Below are 20837 nucleotides of genomic sequence, written 5' to 3' on the forward strand. Positions count from 1 at the left end.
CCATTTGAATATAAAGTAGCATCCCTAAATCTTTTTAAGCATTACAGTTAGTAATAATACCATTTACTGAGTGTACCTTATATGTCATATATTATATACATGCCTTCTATATGTCATGTATCACTCATCTTCTCACTATCCAGAATGTATTGAATCCCATTTTACAAAATAAAGAAACAAGTAATATGCCGAGAGTCAGGGCAGCTTGCAGCTAAACTCAGCTTCTTTTTCCATCTGCCTCTAAAGCTCAGGCTCCTCCACCACCCTGGTATGTGAACACAAGTGCCAAAATCAGACGAGGAAGAGTAGTCTTACCCCATTTCAAAGTATGATAAAATGTCTGTATCATGAATTTAAGGCTGGAGGAAGTTTAGTCAAAACATCCTTAATTAAGTCTCTACCTGCAAGGGCTTCACCGTGGATGACGGTGCTCTCTGTCTCACCACAGCCACTGAGTCAACAAAAGTATTCCTCTACAGCTCAAGGAGGAGGAAACACCTCCAATCTCGCTTCCAGATCAGCTTCAAAAGCATAAGAAGTAACCACTGAGTAGGGGGATCTCTCCAGGCAAGTATTTGCCTTTAGGAAGATTCTTGCCTGCTATTACTACATTTCTACTTGACTGTTTGAGCCTGACTACAGAAAGTACTTAAAATTCACACATACAGCAAAGAGGGCTAAAGAGGACTGGCTGTTCCATTTTTAGTCTCTCACCTGGACTGAAGAAAAGAGACAACGGGCCTTCCTACAACTCTGCTGGAAAAATGAAAGAACACAACTACATTGTTAAAGAAGTCAGGTAACTGTCTAAACCAAGGCAGCTGACAGGAGTGAGCCAATAGAATACATGTGGGTGAATTTTGTCCTAGTCACACATTTGTGCACAAAGTTCTATAAGGCTTCTAAGGATTTCCTGTGTTGTCCAGTACCTTGCACTCATCCTTAAATAACTTTTAAAGGAGAAATGGACAAGTTTCCGTATGTAAGGGAGGCCTATTTGTGATAATAATAGTAGTAATAACCAAAATGTGCATAAAATTTGCATGCTTAAAAGCTTTCCTAGACAATATCATGGTGTGCTTAAGCTTCTGGGCTCTGGAGTCAGATTTACCATTCTGGAATCCCAGCTCCACCACTTCCAATTGTGTGACTGTGGATACATTCCTAAACCTCTTGGGGCTGTCTCAGTTTGTTCTGTAACCCTGGGATAATAATAATAATACCTATTTCATGAAGTAATTGTGAGCATTAAATGAATTTTTGTGTGAAACACTTTGAAAGGTGGATGGTAAAGTAAGTGTGCGATAAATGTTGTTCTTATGGTTTTTGCGTTTTGTTTTGTTTCAAGTAGTCCTTTAACAAAGCTAGTATATAGTGGAGCCAGGACTTGAACAAGAGGGAAAACAGACATTTTGCATGTTGCATCTTAGTCAACATGAAGAATTGACTAAAGAGAAACACGAGTGGCAATAGGGAAGCAAGAGAGGTACATACTGCAGGGCCAGGTTAGAGATGATGGTACTTTGAAGCAGAGCAGAAAAAGGTAAAAGAGGTATTAGACTTGAACAAGAGGGAAGATAGACAGTTTGCATTGAAGTGCCCTATGCAGTCTCCTGTGTCCTGGTGTTAGTCTGAGTGTGAACATGGAAGCCACTCTGCGAAGCCAGGAAACCATGCTTGCATCGGTAACTCCCTCATTTACTCCAGCGTTTGGGAGTTGAGTCGTCAGCTAAGATCTCCTCAGTGAGGTCTTGGTGGAACCATCAGTCACAGTCCAGTGGCAATATTAGGAGGAATTACTTTTGACATGCTTCCTGCCATTTGATATTTGCAGAGTGTTTTGTAATCTCCTGGTTACCCTCCACCCACCTGCTGGGACCTAGATAGGTGACAAGCTTTTCTTCCTCTGAACAAGTTTTCCCAAGTTAAAGGAGCAACAGAGTCAGTAATGAGAAAAGAACTCAAAGGAGTTTTTCACCTTTTTCCTCAAATCCATCCCTATGATAAAAACTATAGTAGTTGATCTCTGAAAGACTGATAGAAATGAGAGAATAATGATAATAATTATTTTAATAATTTAACAATTTAACAATAATTATTTGTTGAGCACTTGTAATATAGTAGACACTGTTCTAAGCTTTGTGTATGTGCTGACAATAATCCTATAATGTAAATATTCTTCTTCCTTTTATTTGACAGATAAGGAAATCAAGGCATAGAGAGATTAAATATTTTGCCCCAAATCTCATGACTACTGAGTGGTAGAGGATTCAAACCCAGTCTCACTCTAGAGCTATGCTCTTCACCACCACCATGCTATAAATGCAACCCTGCCTGCACCCATGACCCGAAGTACTCATTTCATATGTTCCAGCACCCTCCCTTTTGTATGAGAAGCCAACTAGTGAAGTTTTGCATGAAAACATTACAAACACACAAAAATGCAGATGGAGTCACTAAGATAAGGTGGCTTTCTGAGAAGCTCCCCATCCATTACTTTCATAAATTGACCATTGTCTCAGGTCTCCCTTATAAGGTCAGGAACCTGATTTTTCCAGCACACTAAAAAGGAAAACATTTATTAGGAGTGAACTCACATGAACTAAATTTTAAAGGACTAGAGGACAAACCAAAATGTCAAAATATTAATCTATTCTAACACAAGTACATGTTTATTGAATGCCTAAGTATTGGTGATATCATGGTGATTCTAATATCTCTGAATAAAATCTCTACCCTCATAAATCTTATATTCCAAATGAAGGAGACAGATAATAAAAATGCATATGTCTATAAATTGATCATACAGAAACAGTTAAGCGTAAGTGTTATGAAGAAAAAATAAAGCAGGGAAAGAAACAAAGGGTTGAGGGATCTACTTTAGATTGAGTGCACAGCAAAGAACTTTCCAAGGGGGTGATATTTGAACAAAGACCAGAGTAAAATAAGGAAGCAGGCCAAGTGGACATAAGACCAGTGTTCAAATAGAGGAAAGGCCTCGTGATGGGAACATGCTTGACATGTTTGAGAAACAGGAGACCAGTGTAACTGGAGTTCAGCAGGCAAGGAGGAGAATGGTAAGATGATTTGGGAGAGGCAGTCAAGGGCAATATCACAAAGAGTCTTAAGGCCATGGTAAGTAATTTTGGATCTTATCCTAATGTGATAGAAGATATTAGAGGGTTTTGAAGAGGAAAGTGATATGCTCATATTTGCTTCTGAAAAGGATCACTCCAGCTGAGAACATGGAGTTCTTAGTCAACATGAAGAACTGACTAAAGAGGGACACGGGTGGCAATAAGGAAGCAAGAGAGGTACATACTGCAGGGCCAGGTTAGAGATGATGGTACTTTGAAGCAGAGCAGAAAAAGGTAAAAGAGGTAATAAATGGTGGGATTTAGAATGTATTTTGAAGAATGCAGTCAAAGTTTGAGGCCTGACCAATAGGTGAATGGAGATGCATATTTGGGTAAAACAAGGCAATCAAGATTTTGGTTTTGGACATGATGAGTTTAGCATTCCTATTAGACATCAAAAGGCAGATTTTGAGTAGGCAGTTGGATAAATGGTCTGTAGTCTCTTATCAACAGGGGAGAGGTTGGGACTGAAGATAAAAATTTGGGAGTCATCAGTAAATAGGTGGTTTTTAAAGCCATGGAATTGAATTCAACCCCACAGGATGTTGAATGAAGACAGAGAAGAAAAGAGATCCCAAGATCAAGGTCTGAAGCAACTCCAATTTAGAAGCAGGAATACAGAGAGTATTTGCTGTATTCTACAGCAAAGGAGACTGAAGAAGAACAACCAATGAGGCAGGAGAAAAATCAGCAGCACATGCTGTTCCTGAAACCAAAAGAAGAAACCATTTTAAGATGGTGGGAGCGCTAATTATATGAAAAGACTTCTGAGGAGTAGAGTTCATACCCTAAGGATCAAGATTTGGCCAGTGGCTTAGGCAACATGGAGGATATTTGTGACTTTGGCAAGAGAGAATGCAGTGAAGTGCTGGGAAAGATAGCTTAGCTGGGGTAGTGGGGAAGTGATAAGGTGAGGAAGAAGGTAAGGTGAGGATGAATCTTGTAGATGATACCATCCAATCAATTTAGTCAAGTCTTACTGGCCTAGAAGTCTGTATTTTGCACCATTGTATGCTGAATTTGAGGTTTAACTTCAAATGGGCAAGGGTTCAATGGGCAAGGAGAAGAAAGGTAAGATGATTGGGAGAGACAGTCAAGGGCAGTATCACAAAGGGTCTTATAAAGTTATAAGGCCATGATAAGGGCAGTTTTATTTCTCCTAATTCCAGTTCATTGAGAGCACCTTGATGTTTCCTTTAGGAATCAACTATTTCAAAATTTCATTGTTAGTCTGACAGATATAAAATATCAAATAAAAACATATAAGAATAAACAATCACTGTTTTTGAAGAAAGATCAGGAAAAGAAAGAAGCAGAATTACAAATTATTTTAAAGAGCTGTGATTTAATTCTCTTGGATAAAAAATTTCATGACAAGAAACATTTCTATGAATTATATAAATCCATGTAAAACCCTAGTACCCCAAACTCAGTATGTATTCACTGATATTGTTAGTAATTGATGACCATGATGATAATGGTGATTGTGATTCTTTAAAAAGTAATTATATTAGGGCTTCCCTGGTGGCGCAGTGGTTGAGAGTCCGCCTGCCGATGCAGGGGACACGGGTTCGTGCCCCAGTCCGGGAAGATCCCACATGCCGTGGAGCGGCTAGGCCCGTGAGCCATGGCCGCTGAGCCTGCGCGTCCGGAGCCTGCGCGTCCGGAGCCTGTGCTCCGCAACGGGAGAGGCCACAATAGTGAGAGGCCCGCGCACCGCAAAAAAAAAAAAAAAAAAAAAGTAATTATATTAGAGCAAATAAAGATGAAATATCTTTAATATGAAGAACAGGCAAGAATTCAGCCAACAAATTATTAACTTTCTCTAAAAATCTTAGGAAAAAATAAACAGACCTGACTGAGCAAATAGACTGCCAAATCTTACAAGGAAAGGTGCCAGACTTACTGATTAATGAATTGTCTGGAGGTACACTTTTAAAAAATTTTTTTTGTTTTATATTGGAGTATAGTTGATTAACAATGTTGTTAGTTTAATATTTTCCCACTTATGTTATTACAGAATATTAAGCACAGTTCCCTGCGCTATACAGTAGGTCCTTGTTGGTTATCTATTTTAAATATAGCAGTGTGTACAAGTCAATCCCAAATTCCCAATCTTACCCTTCCCCTACCCTTCCCTGCTAGTAACCATAAATTTGTTCTCTAAGCCTGTGAGTCTGTTTGTTTTGTAAATAAGTTCATTTGTATCATTTTTTTTAGATTCTGCATATAAGTGATAGCATATGATATGTCTTTCTCTGTCAGATTTACTTCACTTAGTATGATAATATCCAGGTCCATCCATGTTGCTGCAAATGGCATTATTTCACTCTTTTTAATGGCTGAGAAATATTCCATTGTATATATGTACCACATCTTCTTTATCCGTTCATCTGTTGATGGACATTCAGGTTGCTTCCATATATTGGCTATTGTACACAGCATTGCAATGAACATTGGGGTGCATGTATCCTCTCGAACCATATTTTTCTCTGGATATATGCCCAGGAATGGGATTGCTGGATCATATGGTAGCTCTGTTTTTAGTTTTTTAAGGAAACTCCATACTTGGAGATATGCTTTTTTAAAAATAAATTTATTTATTTATTAATTTTTGGCTGCTTTGGGTCTTCATTGCTGGGTGTGGGCTTTCTTTAGTTGTGGCGAGTGGGGGCTACTCTTCGTTGTGGGGCATGGGCTTCTCATCCTGTTGGCTTCTCTTGTTGTGGAGCACAGGCTCTAGGCACACAGGCTTCAGTAGTTGTGACGTGTGGGCTCAGTAGTTGTGGCTCACGGGCTTAGTTGTTCCGCGGCATGTGGGATATTCCCGGACAAGGGCTCGAATACATGTCCCCTACATAGGCAGACAGATTCTCAACCACTGTGCCACCAGGGAAGCCCGGAGATACACTTTTCATGTCCACCTTTCTGGGACTATCACCATATATATTTTTTTGTTTGTTGGTCTTAAAGTAAAATTGGGTCCAATCAGTTTTGAAGCATCTTGCCAGTAGACATCGTGAATTTGAAGACACTGAATTATTTTTAGAAGTCTGATCTATCATTATATAAATGTTAAATTATGTATAATATATTTGAAGAACTTATGAAACAGGAAATTAATTATTGCTCATAAACTGAAGCTGGAAATTCAAGGACTTAGATATACTCAGAACATTAGGTAACATGTAGTGACTATCCCAGAGGCAACGGTATATAACAGAAAACTACACTTTCCAGTCCACCTGAAGATAAATGGGTTTGTGTGACTACTGATGGTCTGTGAAATGTGAACAGAAGTGACATGAGTTACTTTAGAGCTGAGGCAGTGATATGCCCAGTGTGGTCTTCCATTTTCCATTCTTTTGCTTTAGCAAATGACAAAGTTATGAGCCAAGGTGGTGGAACCTATATCCGCCTGGGTAATTCCATGCAGCAGAGCTCTCCACTAACCTGCTCAAGACAAGTAGCATGAACAAGAAGTAACATGTAAAATATTCAGGGTTAATTTATTATTGCAACATCACTTAACCTAACCTGACTAATAGTGCCCACAACAAGTGAGATATTGTAACCCAATTCTACTAAGGTAAAGAGAAGGGAAGTTCTAAAGACCTGAAGAGGGACAGGGACCTAGGACCTTTACAGCATGAGAATCAAAATTAAAGGCCTCTACACAAAGATGAGACTACATAAAGATGACTCCTTCTGTCAGTGAACTAAAAATACATGTGTCCCACAGAAAGAGGTGTTGAGGATGCATACTGATCATGGCCTTGACTCTAGGAGAAGCAGAAAACAAAAAGAAAATAGGGCCCTCTGGGACTCCCAGCCTCCTCAGTCTGCTCTCATGTAAGTTTGGGGCTAGAATTTTACTACCTATTTAGCCACATAAAATTTCCCAGCTGAAAATTCTGTTAAAGGGTTCCTGAGTTAGTAACTACCTCAGATACCCGGCAGAAACAAAAGCAAATCCTTTCTCAAGGAGCCAGTTATAAAACCAGACCTTAAAGAATTCCATCAGGTAATGTGAAAAACACAAATTCATGAGGAAATAAGTTTGCATTAGTGAGAGTCATCATATATTTGAATTATCAGAAACAGACTATAGAGTAATACACCTCAAATTGGAGAATATATATTCTTTTAAGCAGACATGGAGTATTTTTAGAAGTTGCCTATGTTCTAATTTAGACCATAAAGCAGTATTCAGCATATATTTTTAAATCCATGTTATATAAAATACACTTTCTAAACACAATGAAATTTTAAAAAATCAATAACATAAGAAAACTTTAAAACATACATTTAGTAATCTTCCAGGTGCCAATTTAGTTGCATTTCATAAATTTCGGTTGGTGGCAATTTCATTGTTTTTTAAGTTCCTTTTTATTTGGGCTATCAACCAAAACTTAGGAGACACAGCTAATATGGCAACTGAAAGGAAATTATAATCTAAAGTCTCATTAGAAAAAAATAAAAGCTGAAAATAGATAAATTAAGTATCCAACTCAGTATGTTAGAATAATAGCAGAATAAATAAAATGAAGAAACAAAGTAAATCCAAGGAAACTCAAAGGGAAAAAATAATAAAAACAGGGCTTCCCTGGTGGCGCAGTGGTTAAGAGTCCGCCTGCAGATGCAGGGGACATGGGTTCGTGCTCGGTCCGGGAAGATCTCACATGCTGCGGAGCGGCTGGGCCCGTGAGCCATGGCCGCCGAGCCTGCGCGTCCGGAGCCTGTGTTCCGCAATGGGAGAGGCCACAACAGTGAGAGGCCCGACTACGGCAAAAAAAAAAAAAAAAAAAAAAAAAAATAATAATAATAATAAAAACAGCAAAACTCAATGTAAAGGGAAAAAAGATATAAAAAACATGGCTCTCAAGAGCATGAGAAAACAAGCCACCACAGACTGGGAGAAAATATTTGCAAAAATGTGGCTGATGAAGGATCATTATCCAAAATATGCAAAGTACTCTTAAAACTCAATAATAAGAAAACAAACTGAATTAAAAAATGGTCAATAGAACTGAACACATACCTTACTAAAGAAGAAATACCGATGGCAAATAAGTATATGACAAGATTCTCCACAGCATACGTCATCAGAGAAATGCAAACTAAAATGACAATGGCATGTTACTACACTCCAGAAGAATGGTGAAAATCCAGAATGCTGACAACACTAAATGCTGAAAAGAATGTGGAGCAACAGGAATTCTCGTAGATTGCTAGTGGAAATGCAAAATGATACAGTCACTTTGGAAGACAGTTTAGCAGTTTCTTCCAAAATTAGACATACTTTTACCATACAATCCAGCAACTGCACTTTTTGGTATTTACGGAAATGGGCTCAGAACTTATATACACAAAAAAACCTGCACATGGATGTTTATAGCAGCTTTATTCATAATTGTCAAAACTTGGAAGCAACCAAGATGTCCTTCAGTAGGTAAATGGATTAATAAACTGTGATAAGTCCAGACAATGAAATATTATTCAGTACTAAAATGAAATAAACTATCAAGCCACAAAAAGACATAGAGGAATAATAAGTGCATATTTACTAAGTGAAAGAAACCAATCTGAAAAGACTACATACTGCATGATTCTAACTATATGACATTCTGAAAAAGGCAAAACTATGAAGACAGTAAAAAGATAGGTGATTGTGGAAGTCCAGGGGAGGGAGATAAATAGGCAGGGCATAGAGGATTTTTAGGGCAGTTAAACTATTCTGTATGATATTATAATATTTGATACATGTCATAATACATTTGTCAAAACCCATTGAATGTTCAATACCAAGAATGTCCTCTAAACTGTGGACTTGGGTTATAATGATGTGTCAGTTTAGGTCCAACAATGGTAAAAAAATGTACTGTGTAGTGTGGGATGTTGATAGTAGGGGAAGATATGAGTGTGGGAGAGTATATAGGAACTCTCCATAGTTTCTACTTAATTTTGGTATGAACCTAAAACTACTATTAAAAATGAAACCTACCTAAAAGGAAAAAAAAAAGGACCAACAAGGTTGAAAATTAATTCTTTGAAAAAAGTAATAAAATTAATAAACCACTGGCAAAGCTGATCAAGGCAGAGAGAAGGTACAAATGAACAATAAAGGAATAAATCTATACAGCTTTTTATATAAATATTTTAAAAATTTAAGTTATGAAATATCAAAATATAGAAAATTTCAGAAAAAAGTAACAGCTACCTATGTTCCTCCTATATATGTGCTAACATTTTGATGTATTTGCTTTCAATTCTTTTTTTAAAGACATAAAAGATTATAGATATCAAAACTATATAGCTAGAGCAGCAATCAGAGAGGTTAAAAATTAAACTTGAATATAAAATGTTAAAATGTAGATACAGATATATGAAAATCATTAGTATAGTATTTTTTATGTGAAAAATTGTGAAAACTTGGCTTAGTGTCCCAAATATCTGGAAATTAAGTTTCTAAATAACCGTGGGCAAAGTAGAAACTCAAAGAAATTTAGAAATATTTTCAGCTAAATGATAATGAAAAACAAAATACCAAAATATCTAAGTAATACTGAGAGAAAAATATGTAGCTTATATTAGAACATAAAAAATTTTAAATCTGCGATCTAAATTTTCACTTTAATAAATTAGAAAAAAAGTCAAATTCAGCCCAAAGTAAAAAGAAGGAAATAATGACAATACTAGAAATAAATAAAATAGAAAACAAACAATAGAGAATAATGACAAAAGCAAAAGTTGACTCTCTGTAAAGATTAATAAACCTATAGCAAAACTGATCAAGAAAAAGAGTAAATAAAAAGAAAACATCAATTCAGAGCCTAAAAATATTAAAAGATCAATAAAGTAATGCGAAGAACAATTTTATGCCAATAAATTCAACAATTTAGATGAAGTGGACAACTTTTGACAGATACAAATTACTAAACTGACACAAGAAGAAACAGAAAACCTGAATAGCCCTTTATCCATTTTAAAAAATTGAATTTGGGATTGAAAAATATTCTCACAAAGAAAACTCCAGACCCAGAGGTTATTCCTATGGAAGAAATAATAGTAATTTTACACAAATTCTTTCAAGAAATGGAGGAGGCTATGTGACCCATCTCATTTTATGAAGTCAACATAACCATAAAAATAACAAAACCTGATAAGGACTTTAGACACAAAAAAATAAATTGCAGGCAAATATCACCCATAACAAGAAGCTAAAATCCTCAACAAAATAATAGCAAAACAAATGCAGTAATATGTAAAAAGGATAATATATTATAACCAAGTGAAATTTATCCCAGGAATGCAAGGTAGATTTAATACTTAAAATCTATCAATATAAGATGCCACAATAGCAGAATTAAAAAAATCATATGAACATTTCAAATAGATGTAGAAAAATATTTGATAAAATTCAACATTCATTCATGCTGCAGACTTTCAGTAAACTAGAAATCAGAGGTAACTTCCTCAATCTAATAAAGGGCATCTATGAAAAACTTCAGCCAACACTATATTTAATGATAAAATTTTGAAGGCTACTTCCTAAGATTGAGAACAAAGCAAGGACATCCACTCTCACCACTTATATTAAAAACATTATAGTGGAGATCCTGGAATTATAATAAGGGAAGAGGGAAAAAAGGCAAAGGAAGAAAAAGAAAAAAAAGAAGTGAAATTGCTTTTTTTTTTTTCTTTTGCCACACCACGAGGCATGTGGGATCTTAGTTCCCACACCAGGGATAGAACCCGTGTCCCCTGCAGTGGAAGCGCAGAGTCTTAACCTCTAGACCACCAGGGAAGCCCCTAAATTTGCCTTTATTTGCATACAGCGTGATTTGTATGTAGAAAAATCCAATTAAAACATAAATTACTGGAACTAATAAGTGAATTTAACAAGCTTGTAGAGTACAAGTTAATATCTAAAAGCAATTGTATTTTTATGCTCTAGCAACGAACAATTGAAAGTGAAATTTTTAAAATACCATTTGCTATAACATCAACATTTTAATAGTTTTAGGAATAAATATAGCAAAATGTGCAAGAACTTTACACTAAAAACTATACAATTTTGCTGAGAAAAGTAACTCAAATAAAGGAGAGATGTCATGTTCAAGGATTAGAAGCCCAATATTGCCAGATTACAATAGATCTAATTACAATACAATTACAATCATAATCCTAGTAGCTTCAGATGGAAATATTAAAAAGAAAAAAAACAGAATATTCATGACAATAATTAAAACAGAACAACAAAGTCTGAGGGCTTACTATGATGGTAACTGATTAAGAGAGTGTTGTATTGGCTTAAGGATAGACATATATATCAATGGAGTTGAATAAAAAGTCCAAAAGCAGATCCCCGTTAAATGTGGTCAACTGACTTTCATCAAAGACAGCAAGGTAATTCAATAGGGAATGAAACGACTTTTCAATAAATAGTGCTGGAATAACACGATGTCCATGTGGGAAAAAATGAAACTTGATCTTCTATCTCACACCATGAAAAAAATTTATTTCAAGATAATTCATACATCTAGATGTAAAAGCCAAAATTATACATATGATAGAACACACAGTGGAATATCCTGACTATTGTGGAGGAGGCGCAAAGACTTCTCAGGACACAAAAAGCACTAATTCAAAAATTTGATAAATTGTACATCACCAGAATTTAAAACCTCTGCATATCAAAAGACACAATTAAGAAAATAAAAAGACAAACCACAAACTGAGCGAATATATTTACCATTTGTACTTCTGACAAAGGACTTGTATCCAGAACATATAAAGAACTATAAGTCAATAGAAAAAAAAAGAGAACAAAATTTAAAAATAGGCGAAAAAAAACTTCCACAGATCTATATTTTAAAAAGTATATGAACGACAGGCCTGCTCATGAAAAAATGCTTAAAATCATTAATAGAGAGATACAAGTTAAAACCATAATGAGATATCACCATATACCCACTTGAGTGACTAAGATTGAAAAACGTGATAATACCAAATATTAGCCAAAAAAAGGTGATGCACCAGAACTCGCCTATTCTGCTGGCAGAATGTAAAATCCTAAAACCACTTTAGAAAATGGTAAGGCAGTTTCTTCTCAAGTTTATCATTCACCTATCCAATAACCTAGCAACTCTACTCTCAGCTATTTACCCAAGAAAAATGAAACATGTCCACAAAGAGACTTGCATGAGAATGTTCAGAACAGCTCTGTTTGTAATAGCCAAAAGTGGAAACAGTGGAAATGCTCATTAATAGGAGAATGGATAAACAAACTGTGGAATATTCATATAATAGAATATTACTCAGCAACAAAAAGTAACAAGCCATTGATACTGCAGCAACTTGAAGGAATCTCAAAAAAAAAAGTTTGAGAAAAAGAATCCAAACTCATAGAGTACACACGATATAATTCCCTTTATATGAAGTTCAAGAACAAACAAGACTAATCTAAGGTAGAAATCAGAACAGAAATGTTTCTTAGAGATAGAGGGTAGAATTCCCTTGAAAATGGCATGAAAGAACTTCCTGCAGTGATGAAAATATTCTATATCTTTACGGGTGTTGGTTACATAGGTGTACACATTTGTCAAAATTCTTCCATATGTATTTACTACAGATAAATTATATCCCACTAAAAAATTTTAAAAAACAAGTAAAAATGACAAATCCTAGTGAAAAAAGGATCAAAACTGACCCAACAGTAACTGAAACTTGAATTGTTCTAAAATAATGAGGAAAATAAATCAGCAGTTCAAAATTTTTTCAAAAACAAACCAGACTTTTTCCAAATACAGAAAAACTGGGCTGAGATGGAGACATTGTGACAAGGACCGATCAGGCAGAACAGTAAGAAAACACTTAACTGATAAGTCAAGCTCAGCTTTGAACTTAAATGTAAAAGCCCTAAATAAAATAGTATTAAACCAAGTCTAGCAATTTTTAAAAAGATACTATCTCATAACAATTTGAATGCAATGTGAATTAAACATGGGAAAATATCTTATTGAAATTCACTGTATTAACTGGTTAAAGACAAATGTGTGTGCTAATTTCAACAGATGCAGATAAGAGGCATGGCCAAGGAACAAATAGAAAGATGCTCAGTTTTACTAATAACAGAGAAATATGTTAGAATCACAATAAGATATCATTTTACAAACAGTTGTTTGCCAAAAATTAAAAATATCAAGAGTTGGCTAGAATGTGGAACAAAGGAAGGCATGCATGGATGACAGAGTGTAAATTGATAGATGCATTGTGGAAAACAATCTGACATTACCTACAGAAATGGGCTCATCCTCTGACCCAGCAATTAATTCCATTCCTAAGTGCATACTAAGAAATGAAAGAATGAACATGGCAATTAGAAGTGGGTGTGTGTTTTGAGATGAGTGAGGAAAGATGGGTGTTTCACTGGAAGAGGAAGCCTTAACTATAGGGTTTGGGAGTATTTATATAAAGGTCCCAGGTTTGGAGATCAATGTAAGTGGTCAAAGCAATTAGCAAGATTATTGCTTGTATTGGACAAATATCTCAAAGTGTTTTTGCTTGATTATTTATTTATTTATTTATTTATTTATTTATTTTTGCGGTACACGGGCCTCTCACTGCTGTGGCCTCTCCCGTTGCGGAGCACAGGCTCCGGACGCGCAGGCTCAGCGGCCATGGCTCACGGGCCCAGCCGCTCCGCGGCATGTGGGATCTTCCCGGACCGGGGCACGAACCGTGTTCCCTGCATTGGCAGGCGGACTCTCAACCACTGTGCCACCAGGGAAGCCCTGCTTGATTCTTTTACACATTCCATTAATATAAAAATCCCTATTCTGACTCTGTTCATCAAGCAATCTCCCATTTCCCAAGTATATCTGCCTATAGAAGGTAATATAATAATCACCTAGGTTTGGGCTATTTTTGATTCCTGAGAAAAATTTCTGGATAAATAAAAATAAAAAACTGGCCTCTTATTATAATTGGGCTTCTTAAATACTTTGACTATAGGAAGAGACCTTTATGGCAACCTCAATGATCTGGTTATATTTCTCACTGAATTCATAAAAATAGACTTTCTGATTTGTATGACTCTTGTGTGCCCTTGAGTTAGCATGAGTTCCTCCCTCTGGGGCTGATCATCCTGGGGCTAATTCACAAGCATGATTTCTAGATCTTCAACAGAGTCCAGATCCAGCTGTTCTTATGTTAGGTGACATCACTATCCCACATCCACTTTCCAATCCTTTTTGTTGATTCCTGTACTGATTACATTAACATTCAACTTGTAATGAAAATTAAGGTTACAAGTTGAAACTATAATATATGAAGCCATTCCCGAAACTCCACAAATTTTGAAGTCAACTAGTTCTAATTTATAAGTATTAGTATATTTAAAAATTTATCTGAAAAAGTGCTGAACACAAACATAAGCACTTGTGTTTTGAAGTCAGTATTATGGAAAAGTTATGATTTTTTGAGAAAGTTGAGAACCTAACGGAGATAGGCATATCATGATTAAGCACTGACCAGTGGGCGAGCTAGCTACATGCAAGTTTACCTAGTGATGATTTTGTTACGAGGTGGTAAGCGGCAACATATATAGCCATATAAAACCAGCTGAACCTGTTAGGACTTGAATATGATGGGCATGTTTCTCAACAACCACACCTTACATCTCCTTTGGTTGACTTTTTTTTTTTCATCTTTTTTACCTGTCAATGAATAGTGCCCACGCAGTGCTGCCTCTGGTCTATTAATCCTGCTTGGCTCTCTTTGAAATTTTGGACAACGTGCTTCACAGGTGATTGCAATATGAGTCAAGTAGAAAAATAAGTTGTCAATAGTCTCAGTGAGGTCCTAAGCCTTGGCAGTGGGTTTCATGCAAGCCTGGTATTGTCACAGCATCAATCAGCCCCGGAGCACACTGTCATTGTCACAACCAGTTATTCCCCACTGCAATCACAACAGGACAGAGGAAAGCCTGCTCTTCACAACTGACCGCGAGCAGCTTGATCCCTGTAACCTTGAGAAGTACCGCATGTCACAGGTAGGAGTTCCCTGTGGCACATCTACATATCCTTTTCTCCCACTGCACCGCCCCCTCCCTCTCCAAGTCTTCATTCTTCTCCAACTGGAAGATAGTCATGAATGAGACTGAGCACAAGGTTCTGGCTATAAGCCAAAGGACAAACTGAAAGTACCATAGATGTGAAGGAAAGGTATAATTTTGGACTGCTGTGGAAGGGAATGCAAAATCCAGAAACAGAGGCTTCAGTCTCTGGACGCACTTGACAGTGTTTTTTGTGAATGAAAACTGATCACTGGCTTCAACTAGTGATCCTTACTTAGTAAGGCCCATTTCTGCACAAAATAATGAAGAAAGTAAAGTTTATCATCTTTTTTTGCCACGTTCATTTCCTGCCTTTTTCCCCTCTCCTGTTATAAGGACATTTTCCCCTAAGTTGACCAAAATCTACCTTTCCTGGTGACCAGACTGGCCCTTGATTCATGCTGACGTTGCAAAGAGTCACCCATATTACAATTCACACAAATGTTTAAAGGGCCTGCTATATTTTATTGAGATGCTTTTTCTTGATGATTTGGATATGAATAAGGGATAATATGTCAATTTAGAGAAATGAAACTTGATTAGTGAATGTTTGCTCCTCTCAATCCAGGCTCAATTGCTGCTTAGTTGTTCTAGAACTAGATGTCATTTTCTCCTGTGTTGGTGAGAACAGCATGTTGGACTAAGCTTATTTAAACCAATAACAAGCACAGCAATAGCTGCTATCTATTAAGTGCCTACATATTCCACTTACCAGATGCTTTACATAAGCCATCTCATCAGTCATCACATAAATGACATTAAATGTATACTATTATTTCTATTTTACAGATGAGGAAACCAACATAAGTAATTCTAAGTCACTAAGCTTTAGAGCTAGTGAAGGGCAGAGATAGACTTTGAAAGTGCTTGACCTCTCCACTGTACACAACATCCCAGTAAAACAAAAACTTCAGTTAAATTCTAAAATTAAACCATTTAAACCAGATTTCCAATGTAGCAATAGAATACAATTGTGACACTGAAAGAGGTGTTTAGAGCATCTCTACCTGCTTTACCCACCTACCTCAAAGTATGATTAAAGAGCTTCTCCAAAAACCTTTCTTCTAAGAAGACCAAACTACTAGAGTAAATCTCTGTTTCATTCTTTTTTAAAAAAACCATTATATTCCTATACCTGGACCACAAAGATAGCCTCAATGCATTTTAAAAAGAAGAAATAGTACAAACAACATTCTATGACTAAAATGTAATAAAACTAAAAGTAAAAACAAAAACTAAAAAGGAAATTTCAGCTAGAAATTAAAAACATACTAAATAACACCTGAGTCAAAAACATTATATTGAGTAGAAGAATCCAGACACTAAAAGTACATACAGTATGATTTTATTTATATGCTGTTAACAAGCAAAACTGATTCATGATGATAAAGATTAGAATAGTGGTTACCTCTGAGTATTATTAACTGAGAATGGGCACAAAGAAACTTTCTGGTGGATGAAGATAGTCTAAATCTCAATCTAAATATAATTATGTGAGTGTACACATGAGCAAAAATTCATCAAGCTGTACACTTAAAATATGTCCATTTTAATGTATGTAAATTATACCTCAATTCAAATAAGAGAAATCAATGTAATTCACCACATTAAAAATTAGATTAAAAATTATATTATCACTCCATAGTTACAGAAAAGGAATTTGATAAGATTAATCATCTATTTGCTTAAGAAAAAAAACTGTTAGAAAAACTAGGACTAGGAGGAAACTCCCTTAATCTGATAAAAGGTGTAAAAAAATCCTACTGGAAACCAAATGCTTAATGTTGAAGTACTAACACTCTCCTCTGAGATTAGAAATGAAGCAAAGATGCCCATTATCACCACTTTTATTCAACATGGTACTGGAGGTCCTGTCCAGGGCAATAAAGCACTGTCATTATTTGCAAATTGGCATGATTGTGCATGCAAAAATCCAAAATTATTTAGAGATAAATTATTATATATAGTAAATTAGCAAGGTCTCAATATACAATCAAATTACAAAAAATAATTGTATTTTTATTAATAAACAAAACTGTGAGAAAAATAGCATTTACAATAGCATCAACTTTAAATAACTTAGAATAAATCTAATAAAATATGCACAAAACTTTGACACAGAGAACTTTAAAATATTATTGAAAGAAATTGTAAAATCCCTAAATAGATATATTTCATTCATAAATTAGAAGACTCGGTGAGTAAACATGTTAGTTCTCCCCAAATCAATTAACAGATTCAATGCAACTACAACCAAAATCCCAGCAAGTGTTTTTGGAGGGAGAAATTGACAAGTTTCTAAATTTTATTTTTTTTAATGTAAAGAACCAAGAACAGACAAGGTAGGTTTGAAGAATATATTTGGAGAACCTATACCACTGGATATCAAGCTACATTAAGGCAGTGTGACACCAGTTCAAGATTAGGCAAATGGACCAGTGAAACAGAAGAGGGACACCTCATTTATGGCAGAGGTCACATTACAGAGTCATAAGTAGAGGAGAATTCTCACAAACTGTGGTGGGTCAATTGGATATCCATACAAAAATATTAATCTTGATTCTCACGTTATACCATACAACATTCAGCTCTAGATGGATTGTAGATTTAAACATGATGGGTAAAACAATTACGGTTTTAGAACATGAGGTAGGAGAATACCTTCTCAAAGACTTCTCAAATAGAAAAAGAAAAAAAGCAGTAACCATAAAGGGAAAAATGATAAGTTGGACTAAATAAAAATTTAAAACTTCTGCTCATCAAAAAACTCATTTATAGACTTAAAAGATAAGATGCAGAGTAAGAGTTCATGTTTGCAATTCTTAAATCTGACAAAGGTTTTGTATCCAGAATACATAAAGAACCTCTTTAAATAAAAAAGACAGACAATCCAATAGAAACATGGGCAAAAGAACTGAACAGCTATTTCTTAAATGGTCATATCCAAATGGATAATAAAACATGTGAAAGATGCTCATTGGTCATCAGGGAAATGCAAATCCAAAACCAGAAGAGTTATATTTAAGATGACTGATAATACCAAGTTTAATAAGGATGTGGCGCAAAAGGAATTCTTATATACTATTTTGGGGAGTGTAAATTGGAACATTTTAAAAAACTTTTTGGAAGCATTTACCAAAGCTGAACGAACACATGGCATGATTCATGAGCCAGCAAATCACCTCGTAAGTATCTATCACATGGACATGTTTATATGTGTACCAGAAGACATGTATAAGAATGTTCATAGTAGCATTATTCTTAGCTGGCCACCAAATAGAAACAATCTATGTGTTAATCAACAATAGAACAGATATTAAATTGTGGTATACTAGCAAATGGAGTTTTATTCAGTAATTAAAATGAATGAACTATTACTACATGCAGCAACATGGAATAATCTCACAAATGTAATGCTGAGTGAAAGAAGCTAGACCTAAAGGAGAAGCAAGTCTCTATAATTCCATTTATATAGAATTGACAAACAAGCAAAATGAATCTACAGTTTTGGAATTCAGATAGTAGTTACCTACTTGAGGAGTAGGGAACTTGTAGTGACTGGGGGGAGACGCAGTAGGGTTTCAGGGTGTACTATTTCCAATAGTGTTCCATATCTTGATTAGGCATCAGGGCTATGCAGGTGTGTACACTTTGTGACAACTCATTGAGATGTACACTTATGATTTATTCCCTTTTTGTATATTATATATCAGTGAAAAAATAATTTATTTTAAAAATTAAGACAGTACAAATACATAAAATTAAAAATGAAAAATGAGAGATAATTATCAAAATGAAGAAAACTTTTAAAAAGACACTTTTTAAAAATTACTTTGCACAACTCAATGCAAATAAATTTGAAAACCTAAGTAAAATGTGTTCTTTTCAAGAAAAATACAGTATACCTTAATAGAGACAGAAAATCTAAAGAGCTTAGTTACCATAAAAGAAATAAATAGTTGAAAGGAAATAATACAATTATATATGTGGAAAATGCAAAAGAACAAATGAAAAAGATTTTTGGAACAATAACAGAATTTAGTTAAGTAGCAGTTTAGAAAATTGTGCAAAAATTAATAGCCTTCATCTGTACAAACAAAACAGAATATGCAGGGAGGAAGATGCAAGAGGGAAGAGATATGGGGATATATGTATATGTATAGCTGATTCACTTTGTTATACAGCAGAAACTAACACACCATTGTAAAGCAATTATACTCCAATAAAGATGTTAAAAACAAACAGAATATGCAATCGAATATTCCTTATATGATTACCAAAAAGGGAAAAAAAAACCTAGGAGCAAACTTGGCTAGAAATGTTTAAAATCTATGGGAGGAAAACTATAAAATGTCCTGAAAGACAAAAAAAAAAGGAAAGACATATTGTTTTTGGATTATAAAACTTAATAGTTAAAAATGACAGGTCTCTCTCAGTTCAGTATTTAAATGCAATGCAACCTTCACAAAAATACAATTAAGGCTTTTTCTAGAATTAGACAAAATGATTATAAATTTCATATGGAAGAACAATAGCCAAGAAAACCCTGAAAAAAAGATGAGCAATGGGACTGGGAGGAGGGGTGTGGGAGCAGGAGTCTAGCCTTATTGGGTATTAAAATACAGTTACAGCTTCTACAAGTAAACCAGTCTGGTGTGAGTAAATGGACTGACCAATGTAACAGAATAGGAAATCCGGAAATAGATCCAATGCACTTGGAAATGCAGTACACAAGAAGGGCAGCATCTCAAACCAATGGGGAAAAAAATGTACTTTCTAATCTATAAGGTACTGGGCTAACTAGATAACCATGTGAAAAAAGACACAATTGGATCCATTCTTCATATCACACACAAAAATAAATTCAAATGTAGCAGAGTTAAATGTTAAAGTCTAATGAAGCCATCTAAATCCTAGAAATATTACTTGGAAAAACACAGAAGAATTTCTTTTTATTTTGGGAAGAGGGCTTCTTTCCAAACTATGACTCAAGATCCAGAAGAAAGAAAGGGGAAAATGATACATATAATAATACACAAAGTTTTTAATTGAAAAGCAAAAATGAACACCATAAGCAAAATAAAAAGTCAAATGGCAAACTGGATAAAATACTTGCAACTTCTATCACATAGAGTTAATAGCCCAAAATGAAAAGCTTTTAAAAACTGAGAGGCAAAACAAACAAACAAACAAAAAAGAACTGAGAGGCATAAAATCCTATAGGTAAAATGGACTAGAGGTAAGAGTAGACACTTTAGTCCAAAAGAAATACAAATGACCCTTAGTCATATGAAAAAATGTTCAACCTTCTCCTCAATAAGAGAAATGTCAATTAAATCCACTCTGAGATGTTTGACAACATCATCTTTGGTGAGTCACTTTTATGCTTTACTCATGGAAATGAAAAAATGATATAAACACCAAGGAAAGGAGTTCAACAATAAACATTCTCATACATTTACTCTTTGACACAAAAGTCCTCCTTGTAAAAATCTATCACAAATATACACTGGCAAAATATGAAAAGACATTCAAATACATCAAGTGCACAAAACCATTCATTATAACACTATTTGGGAAAG

This window comes from Pseudorca crassidens, chromosome 5 (assembly GCF_039906515.1).
Source record: "Pseudorca crassidens isolate mPseCra1 chromosome 5, mPseCra1.hap1, whole genome shotgun sequence".
In the NCBI taxonomy this organism is placed as follows: Eukaryota; Metazoa; Chordata; class Mammalia; order Artiodactyla; family Delphinidae; genus Pseudorca; species Pseudorca crassidens.